Source organism: Sabethes cyaneus, chromosome 1 (genome assembly GCF_943734655.1).
Source record: "Sabethes cyaneus chromosome 1, idSabCyanKW18_F2, whole genome shotgun sequence".
Lineage (NCBI taxonomy): Eukaryota > Metazoa > Arthropoda > Insecta > Diptera > Culicidae > Sabethes > Sabethes cyaneus.
In genome coordinates this window covers 42019943-42040896 of record NC_071353.1, presented here as the reverse complement: position 1 = coordinate 42040896, position 20954 = coordinate 42019943, and the positions used below count along the sequence as shown (strand labels likewise).

The 20954-nt window shown below is 40.0% G+C and overlaps 1 protein-coding gene across 1 annotated transcript in view; it reads left to right on the top strand.

Annotated features, from left to right (window-relative positions):
* The first annotated feature begins 228 nt into the window (after nt 1-228).
* Nucleotides 229-20954, top strand: part of LOC128733188 (uncharacterized) — a 599692-nt gene continuing 578966 nt past the window's right edge. The window contains exon 1 of the mRNA XM_053826862.1: nt 229-1351. The gene's annotated coding sequence lies outside the window, so the exon portion shown is untranslated. The remainder of the gene's footprint in view (nt 1352-20954) is intronic.

Here is a 20954-nt window from a genome sequence, read left to right as displayed (position 1 = left end):
CGCTCACGGTAGCAAACGAGTGATATGCTCATCGCTCACCACAGGATACAGGCGCCTCTTGTTTTCTCTCGCTTATTTTCCTCCACCGTGCTCTAGCTTTGCTTTCGAACTTGTCTCTCGCAGCATCCCCGCAGAATCCGAACACGTCGTGCTGATTGACCCGAACCGAAAATCAGTCTTACCACATCTCGTGACGGTTAAACATCCGTGTATGTTTCACGTTTCATCTCGGGGGAGAATCGGATAGTCGTCACTGGACCTTTGTGAATTTCCATCGGAATAATTGTGGATTTGACGGCAATTTTCTCGCCATTCAAGGTGTGAGGCAAACAAGGGTGCACTGGGACCGATACCCGCTAGTTGTCCGCGATGGTGCACCTAACGATCTAGGTCATGCGATTGTTTCTGCACACGGGTAGTATGGAACATGGGTGCCCCCATCGGGTTCTGTTAGTTCCGGAAGCGGACGTGTGAAGTGATTTTTCGATGTTTGTTTGCTCAACAAAGCTTCGCTCTATTTGGGTAATTGAATTAATCAATGTTTGTCAGGGCCGAGTGCGTCTTTTCTCGGCCCTGCTCTGTGCGAGGGGGCAGCTAAAGCATGGGTCTGTGACTGTTGTCTAGTGCTGCTGGTGAAGGGATGGTTTTTCGTTTCTGTCCGTCTACATACATTTCGCCTGGCAGCTGCCGGAAAAGTGAGTGAGATTACAGTGATCAATGTTGCGTAATATTAATGTTAATGGTTCTCGTTTTTTACGCCCGTTTGTTGTGACGATGATCAAGTGAAATCGACAAGTCCTTCGGTAGTCTATTCGAGGGGGCAGTGGATGTAAGCACTATGTGAAGTGGTGGAGAAAGTATAGTGGTCATAGAGGGGAAAAAATTATCTGTAGTAGAAGAAGTTATAATACGGTTTGCGAAGAACCGGAATCGGGAAAATCGCTCGAGCAGTGATCCTGCTGAAGACGAGAGGAAGCATCGAATGGTCGATGGGAAATTTTGTGACAAGTTTCCCGTCTTCGCGGCTTCTGAGGGAGGGCATACGTTAATGTAATTATGAAGAAGTGTGAGAACGCCGTCAGCTGAAGCGGAAAAAGTTTCTTCCAGCTGGTTCCGAACTGGCTCTACTAGCGACTCTATCCGCTTATCGACGTCGGAAGCGTACAGCGGCTGTATAGAAGTGTGTTCGGCTCGGAAGCGGAAGTGAAGTGTTGCTCGTATTGTAGCCTGCCCACATTTCGAGTGTAGTGTTTGGCTGCGATTCGGGAGTGAAACGGGCTTACCAGTAGTGTCGTCGTCCTACGTATTCGTACAGCCGGAGTCACAGCTGCTTGGCGAGCGTGCAATCTAGGTCAGTTGTATCTTGTATGCAATTATTATAAGTGCACTCCACTTATTCTGCGACAGGGTTTATTTGTTTTGGTACCATCTCTGTATTACGGCGCTGCTGCTGGTTGGCTGGCAGGCTGGCTGTGTTGACTGCTTGTTTCTGTTTCTAATGAACCTAGCTGCTGCATATTCAATTCGAGCTTATGGTTTGTTTCCGGCTGTACCGTGATACAGCAACTATTCACGTACTTCAGAGAAACCGGATTCAGGAAGGTTTTGTGTCGGGACACTATTTGTCAGATGGCTTTTCTGGTGCTTCAACGTTCGCTTATGGGGCAGATAACATTTTTAATGACAACTGCAAAGTATTTAATTTTACGTGCTAAATTATGCTGGATTGAATGAAGAATTCATAATTAAATAATGCAGTTGTCAGGAAAAGGCAAATTGGATAAACATATTTTTTGTTTACTGCGACAAATTTTTTAGTACACTAGACATAGAGGGCTTGGGTTGGTGCAGAATTATCAAAGCTATCTGAATTTGCTAGAAATTGCGTTGCGTCACATGGTCATGGTCTGGTTAGGATAAGATTGTAACACTTTCCGACAATCGGACTGGAGACTATGATTATTACAGTTAGGTTTATACTTAATACTACTTATTAGCAGGGCATTTGGTTATTTGTAAATAAGTAAAATCAGGGCAGTGAGTAATTGAACATGTATTTTTATCACACTCTGTTAAACTTAACAAAGTGAGCTAGTGTTAAATGAAAAATTGTTTCCATTTACTAGAAATTAGAAATCCTACAAAATTTTAACCAAATTTCACCTTTGTTATATATATTTTTTTAGATTATAGTCACTTTGTAGTGTAGAATATTGTTTTATTCCAAAATTAAAGTGACACCGGGGTCAATCCCGGTGCTAGCGCATTTTGAAGAAATGGTTTCCATTTTGCATCATAATCGTACAGGAATTGTTATTTTGGTTTGGTTATTTTCAAACGAACCTAACATTGCTATACTTATTTTCCATTTGGTTTAGTTCCACCAAATAATCTCTTAGTTATGATGCAATGCTCTATTACGTATGATATTCCTAACCAGTCAATCATTGAAGTACTTCTGTAACAATTCAAGAGCGAATCTATATAAGGTACCCCGGGGCAAGTGGGACCTAAAAAATGCATAGTTAGTGTTTATTCCACTGTGTTATCTATACCTACACACTTAAAAAACTCGGCAAAATTTGCCGAGATTTGGACAGCTGAGCGTTCGGTAAAAATTTCGGTTTTGCAAATCGACGTTTACGGATCTTTACAACGTTTGGCATCACAAAAAATTTTGCCGAACGCTCGGCTGTCCAAATCTCGGCAAAATTTAGCCGACTTTGGCGCTTTTTTTAAAGTGTGTATGATTATTTCAAAATTCTATCAGCACAGAAACTCTTCAGTGGTATCGCTTTGAAGGTTTAGTTACGAAAAAGGCCTATCAATTTACATGAAATGGAGGAGAATTTTCAAAAACATGGCGATAGGTCCCACTTGCCTCATTTACCGGGGCAAGTGGAACCTATATTCAAATTTGATTAAAAAGCATTAAATAACAGAAAAATGTGTAAGTTAACATACCTAATGTTAAAGCATTGCAAGAAGCAATCAAAGACAATATTTGTACGAATGGTTCATCCAAAAATAGCGTAACAAAATCTGATCACATCGGGCGACTTTATAATTTATATAAAACACAGATCGTGAGCACTTACGCTGTAATGCATTATTGTAATGAAATATAGTTGGACTTGTCACTGTATCCAATTCTAGCGAGACGTAATTTATAATTAACCATTGTTTAATAGCTTGAAAATACGATTATGATCTGTTCGTTCTACCATGCCCAATACGGTAGAGTTACTCATAAGAGATAGTTACGCTATAATAACCACAACACTTTATTGTTTCAATTCCAGTTGCAGATTTGCTTAATTATATCAAATTTGCCTTTCCAGATTCAATTAACATTGTTTAGGTGTTACCAAAATGTGACCAAACTGTTTGTTTCCTCATAAGCTGTGCTAATGGACTTCTTTTTTAGGTCCCCTTGGTTTAGTCCTTTTCGGTTTTATTTTAAAGCTTAACTGATATAAATACACTCAAGTCTTTTTTTACACGGTTTGTTTTTTTCGATTACTCGAGAACGGTGCCACTAAAGAACTATTTGCAATCTACGTGAGGAATGTCCAGCCACTCCCAAATGTATTGAGAAATCTTTAATGGTCTTTAAGTTACCCCGTTCTTAATATTCAAAAAACCAAACCGTGTAAAAAAAGTACTTGAGTGTATTATATAAATGTAATTATATAATTATATAATATGTAATTGAATTGAAAATGTTCGGTACTACATCTAAAAAATATATTGAGACAGGAAGTTCTGTGCTGAAAACCTTTATTTTTAAAGGTCTCATTTGCCCCGGGTGCTTTGAAGTGCCGACCTTATTTCGACCCATTTTTTAATGCCGTTTGTTAAATTAAACAACTAGTTTTCGAGTGTAACTTGTTAATACGCTCATTATGTTTACCTACTTACCCCGTATTCCCACTTGCCCCGGGGTACCTTATCAACCTGGACCCTAATGATCTTTCCCGTAGAGGTCACAAATTGCCGGGCCACAACCTTCTCCAGAACCTCGGTCTTATAGTATGCGGCGTTGATTTTCACGTGTTTGTCGATAAACACCAGTGGAAGCTACCCACGCTTGGATACGGTCCCCCAAACCATCACCGACGTGGCGCTCTAGAACCGCGCGATGTTTATGTGGGACGGGAAGATGCTGGCCAACGTAGGCGCCCACAGCCAATCATTTTGAACATTGTGCGGCTGTTGCAAGATGAAGAGTTTGTCATCAGAAAACACGAACTCCTGACCAGCGTGCCGCGAAAGTATCAGTTTTACTCTGTGCAGCCTCTTCTCCGTTGTAGCCTTCGTTACCCCGTGAACCTTGCGTTTCTTGTACGGTTTGCATCCCAGGTACATTGCCATGATGGTGTGGGCAGTCTCGGTCGACACATGCAGATCAACAGCGGTCTTCCGGATCGAGTGGTTCATTGTTCGACGAACCCGCTCCCTCATCACCTTGATGGCTGCTGGCGTCTTCGCCGAACGCAGCCGCCCGGATCTAGCACGGTCCTTGGCCAAGTCCATCTCCCGGTACCGACGGATGGTGTTATAGGTGAAATTTCGCTTCACCCCGTGGGATTTCAACCGCCGAAATATGTCGCCGGAACAAATATTCGTCGTCCTACGTGAGCCCCTCCTGCGCGCACCCAGGCACAGACCTTCATACAATTTTTTTGTTAAATTACTGAGTGGGACTCTAACTCATACTCTCTCGGTTTGCGCCCCAGTATTTTGATAATTGAACTATCAGTACACTCTATATTTCATAATGTGATTTCAAATGAGAGGAACAGAATTGAGCTAACTAGTGTAGTTTTTGTACTAGAGCTAATTTAAGGAAAACAGAATCGAGAACTAAAAATGTTTAGTAACTCTGTAATGATTGAGAATTGACCATATGCGTAGAAGGAGTTTTTCGTCAAATGAGGTCCTTTATTACCCCCTGAAATATTTACACTAAGCTACCTACCACCTGTATAGTTACTTGAATTGCGCATTAAAAGATTGTGTTCTTGCATGTGATGAATCCATAATTTCACCTCTTCAGATAATTTAAATGGTGGACTTGAAAAGGTTCGTTTGTTAATGTCAAATTTTCGTTTGAATCTAACATTCGCAATATGTTTTACAAAAACTATATCAATGCGTGTGTTTTTGCTTTTCGCTCCGCAAAGTGCCATGTTGGGGCGCATGGAAAGCCCCGAGGTAGTAAAGATATATATATTTTTGGATAGAACTAAGTGTAAACTCAATCATCTAAACAATTTTATGCGAAATTAAAGCAAAATTGTAATTGTGTGGTACATACATATTGTACCGGGATGTTGAATCTAAACATACTGTCGATAATTGTACCATTCAATTGTCCTAGCGCTATCAAAACGTCAGTATTCTGTCTAGATTTGAACCCTTTTGAACATCTTTTTAGATAATTTCATTTCTATAATGAGAAATCACTCGATTTTTTATCAAAATGACTTAAACCGAGCTCTTGTAAAAAAATGGAGGGATATTTGAAAAATTGTCAATTTTATCCCAAATAGATTGAAACAGGTCATCAAGAATGTAAATTATCCTACAAGGTAGTAAGTAGTTGAGCGTGAAAGGACATTTGTTTCAACTAATAGTTAACTGTCCGAATACTTTTTTGGCTGCATTTTTAGCCAATTCAAACTATATGTACTCTATCTTCAAAACGGAAAGCTTTTCCCCGAATTTTTGTTGTGCATCTAAATATGCTTTAGTTAAACATTGTTTTAAAAAATATGTGTTACCATTCTTTGCAAAAATACTGCGCAAAATTACTAAAAGAAAAATTTATGCGCTGCTGTCCGAATACTTTTTTGGTTGACTGTATATACAAATTGCCAAGTTTGGAGAAAGGTTTTGAATATGAATTCAGGGTTTGTTTGGGTAAGATCTTGCGCTGAGTTACCATTTTTCTAAAATGTTTGGCCACATTTTGTTGGAGCAATTGTGCATTGCCTTGTTAGAGCTTTCAAAAATCATACAGTGTTGCGTAATTCCGCATAGACCTCTTAAAAAATAATCCAACCTCGTAAGAATATAAGATCTTGGCGGCAGTCCAAAAAGTAAAATAACAGACTACCGAAGCTGTTTTCAATAAGCCGATTGAAGCGGTCGTTGGATTCGAAACCAATGTAAACAAACCGATTGAGGGTTCATTTTTGTATACTGGCCCAGCAAAAATTGACTGTCACTCGTTTTGTTTACACGTTGGACTCCGACCCTATTAAATAGTTGGTCTTAATCTTGTTTAAGGCTTCGCTTTATAACGCTTTCAATTATAAATCAATTTGCCGCTGTGGCGCTAGGATTTTGGTTTAGGTATATCGTTACCTTATATTTGTTTGTAACACAAACTTTGGGTTCCTTCTTTGTCGGGCCTACAGCAAATTCTGCCTCGGATGAAAGGGTGTTCGTGAGGTGTTTGCACCAGTTGTAGTTTAGGTGCGCTAGTTTAGTTTCAGCTTTCTGCAAAGCATGTAGGGAGCGAGCTACAATTCTAGCCAAAATAAACATGGCGTCCTGTCAGGGGTTTAGTTTTGGTTACAGACCGGACAAGGTTCCTATGCAGTAGAGAGAAAAGATCCGTCACAACACTCTTTTCTGCACACTGCACAATAGTCGGAAAATTGCAATTTTTGGTCAAAATTATTTTTTAGTTGGAAAATTTATTCTAGGTTATATTTGTTACAAAAGAAATGATTAAAACTTATAAGAACTCATATTTAGGGTGATTTGGGGAAAAATTATCAAATGTGTCCGATATAAATATTTGCATGACAAAAATAAATTTTTTTTCTCGCAGGGACTCTCCCATTTTCTCATTGAAACTCTCTTCAGGTACTAAATAAATTTAGCAACAAAGATAATCAAATTTGTTGAAAGGGTACTTAAAATTTTAAAGATTTGCTAAAAATATGACAATTTTAAAATTATTTTTTTTTCGGAAAACGTCAAATTATAGCAAACTTTCAATTCATGTTTTGATACAACATAGGGTAAGGAACGAGTTAAGCAGTGTTACCTATTTTAATCAGTTGAACATAAATGATCCGAAAATGCACTTTTTTATTCATATTTTCAAAATCTTTTGATAGGATCATCTTCACAAATCACTTAACCATACATTTGATTCACACAAACACAATTTACTGGGTTTCCGACAAGAAATATGATGAATTAAAAATTGTTGTCCAAAAACGTACATTTTTCAGCTGCTCTTTAGCAATCGCCACCTCGCTACTAACGAATTCATCAAATTTTCAGCACTGATTACAACCACTCTGAAAGTCAAGCACTCAATTGTCACATACCATATTATTCAGTCTCTTTTTTTTATTATCTAAGGCTTCGTCACAAGCCAAAAGTATTATTATTTTCTAACAAAACTGAAAACAAATTCTGAATTGACGGAACCTGTTCATCAGTAGCAGCACCGGCAGCACAACTGATGAACTATCGTGTTGCCAAGACACTGTTTCGGTTCTGGAAATAAGAATTTTAAGTTTGAAATTAACTGAAACCTCCTATGGTGAAAACGTGGTTCAATACTTTCAAGAGAAATGTATGTTCATAATTAATTTTTCTTTATTAAAAACAACACAAAAGACAGCTTTTTCAATAATTTTCGAAGATTTTCTCAGTGATTTAATGAAGCAACGATGTGTTTCAATGTTATTTGCTTTGACAACACTGTTCTAAAGTTAGATCGTGTGCACTTCTATGTTTGCCTCTTTTGTTCTCCCACCATCCTTATGAACTCGCAGTTTCCCATAAGAACACCAGAGAATAAAAGAGACGACGAATACCGTTTGCCGAACGGTGCGGTGAGTGTATGCCCCGATAAACAATTTAGACAGATGGCATTTTACGCATCTATGCCGATACGCTATGCCGATTACGCATCAGATGCCGATTAGTAGGTCGCGGATAGCAACGCGAACTTACTGAATAGGGGGAAAAGTTCGAGGGATTTTTTAACGGGACGTAAAAAAAATCAGATTTCAGGATTGCTTAAAATAGCACCTTGCGGGTGAAAATGGGTTCGGTGTGTTCAAAATTAGTTCCACCGTTCCAACTTTTAAAGCGAAAAATCAAAAGTTTAGCTCAACAATAGTGTCTTCCAATGGTAACAGCTTGAAGAACTAAAGATAGCAAGAAGATTGGTATGCTGATATCCCCCACTTAGTCAACCCATCGCTTGTAATAAAGTAAAACAATCAGTGACCCGCTTAGACTGCTTAAAACTAGTTCTTTACCCTACTTCGAGCTTTCAGACGCACTGTTAGAAACTGCGGCGACAAGAGGCGACAAGAGTTGTTTTTTTGATTAAAGTTTATGAGAATTTCATTTTTATTATAAGTAGCATATCGCGCAACTCATTGAGTTTAAATTTGTTTTCATTTCATTTTTTGATAGGCTAAGGTATCAGTTTTAAAATGATATATAACAATAATATTTACACCCGCGATAAGTATTTAATTTTTTGACTTTTTTAAAATGACCTATTTTTCAAACTTTTGAAATGGGCAACTTTGACAGCTTATTTTTACATGATATTTTTTTCTATCAAAATTTTATTCGCGAATCATAAAAATATAGACAATTTACTACAAAACCGCGTTTAAGCATGTGCTAAAATGTGAAATTTTACATTCGGCAATTTTGGCCGCTACTTTATATGAAGTCCTTCTTATGTGCACTGTTTGATTTTCTGTTTTGTTAACGAAATGAAAATTAATATGAATAATATTGACCAAATGCTTGGTGTGAGGGATATTCTTCTGCACCGCACTGATATTATATGGCTGCCCAGGTTACCAATAAGCATTAAATGCTACTTAAAAACTACTTTGGCAAAATATACAACTACTGTACAACTGCTAATCCTCTTATAGTGCAGACAATGCCTTTTTGCAGCTGATTACGGAGAAGAAGGAGAGAATTTCGGATGCCAAATTAATGCGAATAGGCTATCAAAACGCTAATAAACAACAACATGCAGTAGGGTAACGGCACCAGTTCTATATTCTATAATTTAAACATAATTAGATATTGTATCAATATAGGGTAACCAACGTATTTTGGACCCCCTCAGCAACTGTACATAATTTGGACACTTACAGCAAAATCAAATGCAAGTGTCCAAATTATGTACAGTTGCTGATGGGGTCCAAAATAGGTTGGTTACCCTAATACGACTCCAAACTCTTAATGGTTATATAACACAAATTGGCATTATTTTTAGTTGGTGTCGTCAGATTGAGATGGTATGAGCGTGATCCACTTTTCGCCATTGGCGAATTTAAATGGACCGTTCCTAAGCACATCGCGGGAACCCGTGATGTGGTTGTTTTTCAACAGAAATCCATTCTGTTTTTTCTATTCAACTGAAAATCAATTCTATTGTTCGGGAAAAAACATCAATATAAATGAATTTTCAGACTAGAACAAGATACAAACGATGCTTCAGGGGGTGGCGAATGCTGGAGTACAGAAATGGCGAAACCTGGGTCTTGGAGGTTGAAAACTAGTGCCTCAACCAGGGTTGCCACACGCACAGATTATTCTGTGTTTAACAGATATTTGAAAGAAATCGCCTGTACAGAATCTGTATGCATAGAATACAGATTTTCGCCAATTACATAGATTAAACAGATTTTTGAAGTTTTACATGAGAGTAAAAGAGACGGAAATAGTCAGCAAAATGACTTTCCATCTCTTTTACTCTCATTGTTTTGCATTGGACAGATTTCTGCACAGATATTTTTCCTCACTGTACAGAAGACCAGATTCACCAACAAAAAACATAGAATTATATGTGGCATCCCTGGCCACAACATGCATCACAAATTTAACATTTAAAACGACTTTTTCAAATATTTGGGCGTAAGTTTTATGCTGAGAACGTGCCAAAAATGTTTCTGTTTAATATAGGCTAAACAATTCTCCACGATATGGAACTATATGGCAATGAATCTCGGTTTTTTCTTGTTTGCTGTCTGAAAAAGTGGCGATTTCTGGTGTGTGTCGATACCCTATTAAATGCCAGATGTGCTAATAAGCAGCTGATTTACTGCTCAGGTTAATGCTTATTGGTTACCTGGACATGCACTGAAAAAAGTAGCAGAATCGAATGGATAGTTTTCTTCACAGCGAATTGTTACTTGAGATTCTACTGAGACTCTTTATTCGAGATGGAGTAGCCAATTATCAAAGGAACTAGGTGAAACTTGGAACAAAATTTAGTTGCATTTCTTCACCGTGCTTAAGCTACTAATCGAAAAGCGTGTGGTTTTAAAAAGGATTAATATTAGTAGTAGAATGGTCGGCTTTTGCGTACAATAAGGTAATTGTGTGATTATTATGTGTGTGTTGAAGTTTTGGTTCGTTACTTCTTGATGCGTGAATTTCGACCCGTATTTTTAGAGCTGGATGGTGCGACTATTGTGCAAATGAAGGTATCCTTCCTAGTTTTTGAGTCATGGTTTTGCCGCTGGCGAGACTGAATAGATTCGCTTAGACATCTAGTTCAATCAAACGTCAACCGTCTCCTTCACTGATTGGTTGTGAACAAAAGGCGCACGGGAGTGTAATGTACGTTTGACTGGCAATCAATAACAAGCTTCGCCAAACAAAGCTTATTGAAAGGATGCAATTGACTGGACTAATAGCCATTACAGGCAAGTTCAGCAAATCGCCGCCCGTCAATCAGTGATGTGTGATTTATAATCGTTGACTGTTAGGAACCCATCGCTACAGAGGCCAACGCAGTGAAAGGGTCAGGAGTGCCTAGTTTGCCCAAGGACAGTGAGTGCATTCACAGCCAGTGATGCTACCGCAATCGTATCAGTGCGAGCGGAATAATTAGCCAATCCAATTAGCATTGGCTCGGTTCGGCTGACTGCAATACAATGCATCAGAGCGTCCGAGGCGGCTGCATCATCAGCGTCGTATGAACGTGTAACATAGACGGAGACAGCTGGACCGTGCTACATGCATCATTTGACTAATTCGAAGTCGAGAATGCCATTTCAAGTGTTGCTGATGTTTGTGATAAATTCTTGGAGTGCCCGGTGTGCTTGAGAGGTGTTGCAATGAACTGCTGTTCGATGATAAATAACAGTGGATCACAAAATAAAACAACATCCTGAGGGATTAGATGTGGAATTAAACGCATTTAAATGCCCTTTCATGCAACTTTAGTGGAAACCATTCATTAAAATTCGATTTTTTAGATCAGTTTATCGAAAACAATTTTAAGACTCCTTACTAAAATCCTTTAACGTACTAAATTATATGTAAAGGCAACTATCCTACTCGCATAATCATAATATAGTCACAGCGTGAAGTGACCAGTCAACGACTTTCGGCATGAATTGCCAGCGAAAACTTGTATCTCAATATTGCGACCAACGAATACAAACATCACCGCTCTTCAAACACAATAATCCACATCCGCCAAAAATCTTCAAGTGGCACATTTATCGGATTTTCCTTCGGAACGACTCGACGCATTTGCCTGGCCGTACGACTCGAGCCACCGCCGGTGTTAGCTATAGCACGCACAGCATCAATAACCCCATTAACGGCCGGTCTTAAATTCAGCCCTCCAACGAGCCCGAGAGTGGCTCCACTCATCATCTACTTCAAGTGTAAATCCTTCCGTATTGTGCCACCCATTCCGGTGTGACGACCGAACCGAGACGTCCGCCGTCGTGACTCGAAGACTGAGTCAGCTTCCACAAGGATGCCGGTGCGTTTTCTTTTCCTGCCCTCCGGTAAGCGGCAGCCAATGAAGATATACGTGGGGTCATAGCGAGGCGCGTTTCATTGCTCTACCCAGAGAAAAAAAAAACTAACCAGCTTCATTCACGCAACAGTGTGCTTTGAACATCCCCAATAAATTCATAACATTCTTTGTGCCTCAATTCTTTCTATAACTCGGAGGAAAACTTTGGGCAAATACCTTCAATGGATTGTCCGGAATATAATCCGTTGAAAATAGCTACTAGCGAATAGCTATAATTTGCCCTAAATATTTATAATTTTATATTTGATTTTTTTCAATTTTTTATTTGAAGTGCTTGACTCATGGAATTGATAATACTGATTAAACACCCATGGTTTGATTGTAGCAGAAATTAGTCTCTGAATATTATTTTATTAAAATAGCTAAATTAATTTATTTATTTATTGAAACTTGATATATGAATTCTTTTGCGAATAGTTCAGAAAATCTATCAACCGACCTCTAGCAGCCATGCTGCTTGGCGCTACTTTCAGGTCTAATTTTACGACCTTTCTCGTTACAAGAAGCGTAGAGTGTATGAAAAGCAATAGGAAGAATGTCGGAAAAAGGCGCTTCACTTCATTGTAGGGGAAAAAAGAGATCTCAAGACAGCCGAGGGGACAAGCAGCTGGGCAGGAAAGCACTGAAAACGAGCCAATTGCGTACGGTTGGCTTTTTTTGCTGTCACTAGTCGGCAGAACGAAGGGTCCAACAAGACGCGACTTTCGACGCGCGAGCGTACGGATTGAGGACTATTTACAGTTATTTTATTTTGCCTTTGGTGAACCAAGGTGGTGAAGCTCTGGAATCCTGAACCTCTGGGGTTCAGAAGCTTACCTAAGAGCTATCTACTGAGAAAGCGATCGATGACAGTGTTGCCGTACTTAAGGCAGGATGCTTAGATGCTCAATCAACGATTTTAATTTTTGAGTTATTTTGTCATTATTTTCCTGCACCCACGCAAACAGTTGATTCATTCAGTTCCTGCTGTTCCTGCCACCTGACGAAAAGGCCAAAGAAAGCGATGTGACTTACGAAGAAAAACAATCATTCCAGCAGAGGCTACACTCATCCTTCCAGGAAGAGATTGGTACTTTCACGCGCTGACAGTTTATGTTCAATCCGGTCAATTCGTATCCTTGCTGATGGAGAGTCTGATTCGCGACTCGTCGTCCTTCACCTCGGTGGTATTTCCAATGAAATTGATATGTTTGTTTTAAATTGAATTTCAGATCGAATGTCGATATGTATTTCGTTTTATTTTCCATTTGTGTGACTTTCCAACGGTGATACGATTTCACCTTCCTTCAGGCTTTGTAACGAGAGAGTGTAGTAGTAGAAGGGGAAACACGGATGGAAAAGTGGGAAACCGCAAGGCTTTTTGAGTTTATCGTTTCGTGCCGCTTCGAAACGTGGAATGTTTTTTTCGCTGTTTTTCCTCACTTCGCAACGAAAAAGAAAGTGTACAGGGTCGACCAAGAGTGCCTTTAGGCGCGGGATTCGCCGGATCCGGTCGATTGGTTTTTCGAGGATAGCGCAATAAAGGTTAGCTAGCGCAAATGCTTTTTTTCCATTTGGCACTGGCGATGGAGAGAATCTATGCCCTACCGGCAGCGACCCTGGAATAAATTAGGAAGAAAATAGAGTGTCGAGAAAGAAAAGAATTACTGCCCCCGGGATGACGTGGAATGGAAGCAAATAAGACGACAAAGTTGAGCGGCGTTAGATATGGCGCCGGAGATGAGCTCTTTTCCGATTTTCGTGAAAAAATAATGCTTTAAAAATTGATTGCTTACATTGATAATTGAAAATTTCCAAAGCTAGACAATTGTATTATTTTGTCGAGCAATGAGCAGTCACTGCACTGTTGGCACAAGAGAGCAGACTTATTTCCGGCTGCTGTTGCTCGCATTTTATCAACAATCAACAGGAAGCAATTACATGATTTTGCAAGAAATTGAGATTGTCTAACTGAATAAATTTATTTTGATATACAGCCTGTTTTCGAAAATTGCAAAATTTCGATGGCACGTTGATTTTATCCACCTATCATATCGATATGCATGATAAAATTTACTAACATACTAACGGAGACTGCTGAAAATTTATTAATCATTCTATGGGATATTTTATTATGGTCGATATGAACCAAATCGATCAGTAAAACTTAAGCTTTTATGCTCCAAGATGTATTTTTTAGTTAACAAAGCAGGCGAACTGATTTAGCTTTTTATTTTTGAAGCTTTTTTCGTAACGTAAAGCTTCATTAAATCATGGCGGTAGCTGTCAAGCAACTAAAAGTATAATCGATTTTATTGTTGCTTTCTGCAGAGTGTGATAAGACTACTTAATCTAATAACCTGACTCTTAAATAGGTAAAAGGTAAAGGTTGTAAAAACCTTCGGAAGAGTGGGCCCCTTGGCCGGAAGACATCTTTATAGCGGTCATCAGAATAGTAGATTGGTAGAGCTCATAGTTTTATTAGCGGTTTTATGACATTAGTCATGAACATAATAAAACTTAGAATTGTTACTTGGGAATGGCTAATCAGATATGATATGGGAGTAACTTTTTGCTCTTTTGAGTAAAACTATTTCGACGTGTATTGTTTACAATATGTATGTTGCACTAGTATCGGTGTAAACGTTGCGAAGATAAAGTTGGAAGAAAAGCAATGCCAGCGGGGTAAACAAATTTAACACTCGTCCCTTGAAAATCTGGATCCGTCTCTACGTGTCAAGAGCAGGAAGCTGGGAATGGCACAATTTACGGTAAGTCGTGTTATAAACAACGCGCTGGCAAGACTGTCACCTGCGTACAGTTTGAGTAAAACTGAAATATTTGGAAATTTGGATAGAAATGGAATGGAAATTTCGGAAATTTTGTTAGCTTCACCTATGAAAGTAATCAAGTCGTAGCGAGCTAGCAAACAGTCAAACCGAACCATAAAACAAAATAGTGTGGTCAAAATCCGTGCTCGAAAGCTATACGACCAGGTGCCTACCAAGTTCGACGGGTATCTTCTGATGGACGATGAAACCTATGTCAAGACTGACTTCGGGCAAATGTCATGCAGAGAAAGGGGCCCAGTTTGTTCCGAAAATCTTAACCCACCCAATTGCTCACAGTTCCGACCTATTGAGAGATATTGGGCAATCAAGAAGAGGAGACTCAAGGCAAAGGGAGAAGTTGTCAAAGACATCAATCAGATGAAGATCTGGTGAAATAAGATAGCCAAAACGATGGACGAAGAAAGTGTACGCCGCCTCATGAGCCATATTACAGGAAAAGTTCGAGATTTCCTACGAAACTGTCACGAATAATTTTATCCGTATGTTTTCTTAACAGTATGAAGAAAATGCTACATTTGTGTAAGAAAAGATCTTGAATTCAATAATAAATAACTAAAATACACGCAATTGTTTTTGCTCCAATGCTATCTGAAGCAAGCTTTACCAGGATGCCTCATCTTCCTCACACGCTATGTCTGAAGGGTGCGATTATGCAACTTTGATGTACATAAAATTTTCTTTCACAACGTGTTAGTACAGGTTTCCACGATTCAGAATATGCTAATTTTAAAAAAAATCCATCGGGAAAAAGTTGAAAAAAGTCAATTTGAATATTTTAGCTGTAATCAACGGGGTACAGGTGTACGCACTAGTAATTCCATGAGCAAAAGTACTCCGATGTTGATCAAACTTTGTGGATTTGTGCTTTTTATGAAAATTTTAGACCACTTAGGGTGGTGCTAAAATCATCATCTGTGTCATAACACCTTCTCTTAAATACTTAACTCTCGGATACTTTTTCATTTCAACGAATCTGACAATGAGAGATTTTCTTCGTGTCCCCTCTCTTCCGCTTTTTACAGCGATACTAATGCATTTTAGCACATCAGCTTTGCACGAATCGGTTGCCGGAATCACTGGCTAACTAAATGTTTTGAAAATTGTCTTTTCAATGCTTTAGTTTCGCCGTATAAAATGGAAGAGAGGAGACACGAAGAGAATCTCTCATTGTCAGATACGTCGAAATGAAAAACTACCCAAAAACTTTTGAATCGCTCAACTGATTACAACAATTGAAGATAGAATTAACAAAAGGGCGAATGTCGCAAGCGTAAACAAACCGAGTGAGGGTTGATTTTCCTATGCTGGCCCAGCAAAAAATAACTCTCACCCGTTTTGTTTACATTTGCGACATTCGCCCTTTTGTTAATTCTATCTAGAATTTTGATAGTAGTCGGAAAGTATATTAGTGAGTATCTAATAAAAACAATGCATTGTAACCTATATTAGTTTTTTCGAATAATATTGGTTTGAAACCCAAACCATCCAAACCATGACATGATTACAAATACCTTGAACATGTTTCCATGCAATGACAACAATAAGATCCCAGCTTTTGTATTTTTTGAAAGCTTAAAAGGTTAAAGCGGTAGGGAAAAGTGATGAAAATTTTTTGGGAACGGAGGGGAAAGAGTGGAAAGCTCGACCCATTCACCTTCCAGCTTTGGACAAAAGGTAGGAGTCACAACAACAACTTGTTGTACGTAGCTACCAATTACCCCCCTCCCCCTTACCTTTCCACTCTTTCCTAACCATTTCCAAAAATAGTTTTGTAAAGAAGAAAGATAGTGCTTACAAATTATGTTGCGGCCATCTTAGATCTTAAACAAAACCGAGTGATGTGGCAAAAAGTCGATCTCTTGTCATAATCTAATATGGCGACACTTGGAATTGTCGCTCCAAAAATTTTTTCACCTAATTTGAAAGCCTCATCCTTTCTTTTTACAAAACCATATCATTTGTTATTTGTTTATATAGCAAATTTAGGGAATATCACACGATAAAAATGTTGAAGTTAGCCAAAAATCAACCCTTTTTAATACTGTTCTGGACACTTGGCGAACGAGGGGTCCACTGTTTCGAGTTATATCAAGTGAAATTCTCCATATTTAACAATTTTCATTCATCAAGCACAAAAATTTAGATATTTAAAGATTTCGTGGCAGTAGTGGCATTCAAAAGTTAAGTATTCAAAAGAAGGTGTCAAGACTATGATGCTGATTTTTGGGACCAACCCAACTCAAGAGGGGGTACCCTAAGCGCCAAATTAAAAATACGGGTCTGAAATTTTCATAAAAAGAACAAATCCACAAAGTTTGAGCAAAATCGGAGCACCTTTTGTTGGGATAGATGCTTTTCGGAGTTCTTGCAGCAAAACACTCCAGATAGTGTGGAATGGAATCAGCTCAAAGCTACAAATTTAGGTTTTATTCTATCACTGTATAATGAACAATAGGATTTTAACTTACAATTTAGTCTCCTTTTTAGCTTTCAATCTATGCCACAGAGTATATTATTCTATAAGTTTAGCCTGTAACAGTATTGTGTAAGTAGTAAATTTTAGCATTTTTAAGCTTTTTTATAACTTTACCTCGTAAGTATATTTATTTTAGAATAGCAAATAAATTCGATAGCATATAACGTTAGTTTAGGATTAATTTAGTTTTGGATTTGCATATCATTCACTTTGACACTTCAAACATCATCATCATCATCATCATTAAGTATCCCATTTGTCAGTGTCAGTAGATCCGTTGGGCAATGATAGTGGCTCACGTTGAGTCGCGCTAGGGTTGTTCAGTACAAGGGGCTGTTGCGGCGAACATCCTCCCCCCCGTGTCGCCTCAATTTTTGATCCAGCGTCACCAGGTCCTACGTCCAGCACAGCCAACTTCACAACAGGCCTTTTTAAAACACCTACTGAGGTCTGTACATCTGCTCGACGTGCTACTCCATCTTTTCCTAGAATTGTACGAATCACTCGTCCACGTATCCACCGGTTTCTAATATTTTCGTCTACTATGTAAACAAGATCTCCTTCCTCGATCGGCTTCACGTCCTTAAACCACTTCGTACGCCTAATAATTGTTGGTAGATACTCTTCTAGCCAGCGACGCCAGAAATTATCCAGTGTATGCCTTATCATGTTCCAGCTATTCCTCAGTGCCATTCCAGTATTTGTTGGAAGTTTCTCTGGTTCTAGCACACCGCTCGAATTGAGCTGTAGAAAATGTTTCGGTGTTAAAGACTCCTTCTCGGCCGTTTCCAGTGGGATGAACGTTAACGGTCTGGAGTTAACCATGCTCTCGGCTTCTGTCAGTACTGTGAGGAAAGATTCGTCGTCCAGCTTTCGCTCTACTGGGACGCATCCCAGCGCTGATTTGACAGCCCGAACCATCCTCTCCCAGCAGCCTCCCATGTGGGGAGCAGCAGGAGGATTAAACCACCACTGTGTTTGAGCATTCGTGAAAGTACTTCCTAAATCAGTATGAATTCTTTTAATTTCATCTTGTAGTTCATGGCTGGCCCCTACAAAATTTGTACCGTTGTCGGAGTAAATTTCTTGCGGAGCTCCCCGCCGTGCTATGAACCTTCTGATCGCTTTCTTGCATGCATCGGTGGTTAAACTGGCAACTACTTCAAGATGGATGGCTCTTATTGTAAGGCAAGTAAAAAGGCAAACCCATCGTTTCGCTACGCTTCGTCCGGTTTTCACTAGATACGGTCCAAAAAGGTCTATGCCTACGTAAGTGAATGGGCGTACGTATGGTTGTAATCGTACCGCGGGAAGCGGCCCCATTTTTGGTGCAACCGGCGTTGTTTTGTATACGCGACACCACATACAGCGCTTTCTGGTCAAACGAACTTCGACTCTCAATCGCGGAACGTGGAATTTCTGACGCACTTCGTTGACTATGGTTTCATCATTAGCATGACCGTACTTTCGATGGTAGGAATCCAACAATAGTCCCGTAATTCGATGATTTCTAGGCAATATAATCGGGAACTTCATGTCGTACGAAAGTTCCAGCGCATTTATTGCCCTACCACCCACTCGTAATACTCCATACTCGTCAGCAAACGGTGTCTGCTTGAAAATACTGCTGGTTGTCTTTACCTGTTTCTGACGTGAAACATCCGAGTCTACATTTTGTCTCAGGATTGCAACTTCATCCGGGAACGATTCGGATTGCGCCATCATCCACAATGTTCTCTCTGCTTTCTGGATTTCTATTTTCGTCAGTCCGACTGTCTTCGAAAATACATTCTTCTTTGAAACCCGCACGGTATCTGCCCAATGGTGAACGTATGCAACTGAACGCAATAATCGTTCGAATCGAGAAAACCTATTAACGTCTATCACTGCCTGCCTCGCCAGATGATTGCATACATATGCTTCCCGCAATTCTTTATCACTTTCGTCTGTACCTTCTGCTGGAACCATCAAGTAGCTAGTGTCGCTGTTGTACAGGAATTCGGGTCCCTGGAACCAACGGCTGTCTATGTTACACGAAGGGCCTTTACCCCACTTCGTGGCTTCGTCAGCTACGTTTACTTTTGTTGAGATCCACTGCCATTCATCGATGCTCGAGAGATTTAATATTTCATTGACTCTGAATGCGACGAATTGGCGATACCGACGGGTGTCGGATTTAATCCACGAGCAAACGGTCGATGAGTCACTCCAGAAACATGTTTTCCGAATCTTTATCGAATGGTTATCTTGGATAGTTTTCCGCAAACGAGCTCCCAGTAACGCTGCCATTAGCTCCAATCGTGGTATCGAAAGCCCTCGAAGTGGTGCCACTTTCGTTTTCGATGAAACAAGCGCAACTCTGATCCGTCCTTGGTCTACGATGCGGAAATACGCTACCGCTGCAAAAGCTTGAGCGCTTGCGTCAACAAACACGTGCAATTCCAGGTTATTGAAGCTTACAGGATCATATCCCGGAAAGTAGCATCTAGGAATACGCAATTCGACCATTTTCTTGAGAACCACCAACCACTCCATCCAACGGGAGGCAATCTCTACTGGAACGCTGCTATCCCAATCAGTGTGTGTGCGCCAAACTTCTTGAATGAGAATTTTCCCGTGGACGACGAAAGACGCTACTAGTCCCAGAGGATCATAAATGCTCATAACCAGTCGCAGCATTTCTCTTTTCGTAGGGATCGTGGTTCCGTCTAACAGAGTATGAACCTTTTCGCAGAATTGCAAAGTGAATGCGAAAACGTCCTCTCCTTGATCCCACGCCATTCCCAACACTCGCTCGAATCCAATCGCCTTTTCCGGAAACATGGCTTTCGGCAGTTGCTGGTTCACTTCTCCCAATTTTTCTAGTACGCTCTTGTCGCTCGACATCCAATTGCGGATATGGAATCCTGCCCGTCTGTGCACCTCAATCACCTCCTTCGCCACTTCTACTGCTTCTTCTGCCGTGTCAAAGCTATCTACGTAATCGTCCACGTAATGCCTTTGCTTCACTGCAGCCGCACCTCGTGGAAGCTCCGCCTCATGCTCTGTCGCGTTCAGGTCCTTAATAAACTGGGAATGTGCTGGTGAGCAAGCTGCTCCGAATATTGCAACATCCGATACCATAGTACTCATCGGCAGCTCAGGGGAATCTCTGTATGGAAAGAGCAAAGCACTGCGGTCGGGTTCGCGGATAGAGATTTGTAAAAACATTTCCTTAATGTCAGCTGACACCGCAATTTGGCGCTCTCGGTAGGGAAACATTACGGACAATAATGGCGTTAGGAGGTCCGGCCCTGTAAGTAGCATGGAGTTTAAGGATATGCCATCTACTTTAGCTGCCGCATCCCAGATAACTCTAACTTTCCCCGGTTTTTTCTCATTAACAACGACTCCAATCGGTAAGTACCACGTGCGACGCAAATCGAATCCCTCAATTTCTTCTGCCGTTGCTTCGTGTATATAACCCTGAGCCCTAAAATTCGCTATTTGCCGACGAACGCTTTCATAAAGCTTTTGGTTTCTTGCTAAACGCTTCTCCAGGCATTTGAAACGTCGTTCCACCATCGGTCGGCTATCTGGAAATTCAATGTAGTCATACTTCCAAAGAAGGCCTGTCTCGAAACTCTCTTCATTTACTCGTCGCGTAGTAGCTTCCAGAATGTTATATGCACGTTGTTCTCCTGTACTTTTCACTGTTGGTGCGACAGCTACACCCAAACTTTCGACATCGAAAAAGCGCTGAACGTATTCGTGAAGATCAGCGTTAGTTGGCTCCGCCTGTACGTGAACATGTACC